Raw genomic sequence first — 1435 nt, 5'->3', positions numbered from 1 at the left:
CCGCTAGGTAACCTACATAGTCCAAGTGCCCGATAGTTAACCTAGATAGTCCAAGTGCCCGCTAGTAAACCTAGATAGTCCAAGGGCCCGCTAGTTAACCTAGATAGTCCAAGTGCCCGCGAGTTAATCTAAATCGTCCAAGTGTCTGCTAGGTAACCTACATAGTCCAAGTGCCTGCTAGGTAACCTACATAGTCCAAGTGCCTGTTAGCTAACCTACATAGTCCAAGTGCCCGTTCGTTAACCTAGATAGTCCACGTGCCCGCTATGTAACCTAGACAGTCCAAGTGACCGCTAGGTTACCTACATAGTCCAAGTGTCCGTTCGTTAACCTAGATAGTCCAAGTGCCCGTTTGGTAACCTACATAGTCCAAATGCCCGCTTCGTAACCTGCATAGTCTAAGTGCCCGCTAGATAACCAACATAGTCAAAGTGAGCGATAGGTAACCTACATAGTCCAAGTGCCTTCTAGGGAGCCTACATAGTCCACGTGACCGCTAGGGAACCTACATAGTCCAAGTGCCCGTTAGGGAACCTACATAGTCCAAGTGCTAGCTAGGTAACCTACATAGTCCAAATGCCCGTATGGAAACCTACATAGTCTAAGTGCCCGCTAGGTAACCTACATAATCCAAGTGCCCGTTAGGTAACCTAGACAGTCCAAGTGCCCGTTAGCTAACCTAGATAGTCCAAGTGCCCGTTAGCTAACCTAGATAGTCCAAGGGCCCGCTAGTTGACCTACATAGTCCAAGTGCCAGCTAGGTAACCTAGATAGTACAAGTGCCCGCTTGGGAACCTAGATAGTCCAAGTGCCTGTTAGCTAACCTAGATAGTCCAAGTGGCGGCTATGTAACCTACATAGTCCAAGTGCCCGTTCATTAACCTAGATAATCCAAGTGCCTGCTAGGTAACCTAGACAGTCAAAGTGCCCGCTAGTTAACCTACATAGTCCAAGTGCCCGTTAGTTAACCTACATAATCCAAGTGCCCGTTAGCTAACCTAGATAGTCCAAGGGCCCGCTACATGACCTACATAGTCCAAGTGCCCGCTATGTAACCTAGATAGACCTAGTGCCCGCTAGTTAAACAAGATAGTCCTAGTGCCTTTTAGTTAACCTAGATAGTTCAAGTGCCCTCTTGGGGACATACATAGTCCAAGTGCCCGCTAGTTTATGTACATAGACCAAGTGCCCGCTAGGCAACCTAGAGAGTCCATGTGCCCGCTAGTTAACCTACATAGTCCAAGTGCCCGATAAAAACCTATATAGTCCAAGTGCCCGATGGGGAACCTACATAGTCCAAATGCCCGCTATGGAACCTACATACTCCAAGAACCCGTTAGGAAACCAATAGTCTTAGTGCTGGCTAGGGAACATGTATCATCCAAGTGCCCGCTAGGTAACCTAGATAGTCCAAGTGCCCGCTAGGTAACCTACA

This window comes from Tenrec ecaudatus, unplaced genomic scaffold, assembly GCF_050624435.1.
Source record: "Tenrec ecaudatus isolate mTenEca1 unplaced genomic scaffold, mTenEca1.hap1 Scaffold_538, whole genome shotgun sequence".
Lineage (NCBI taxonomy): Eukaryota > Metazoa > Chordata > Mammalia > Afrosoricida > Tenrecidae > Tenrec > Tenrec ecaudatus.
The sequence above is the reverse complement of the archived record's forward strand: the minus strand, read 5'-3'. Positions refer to the sequence as shown.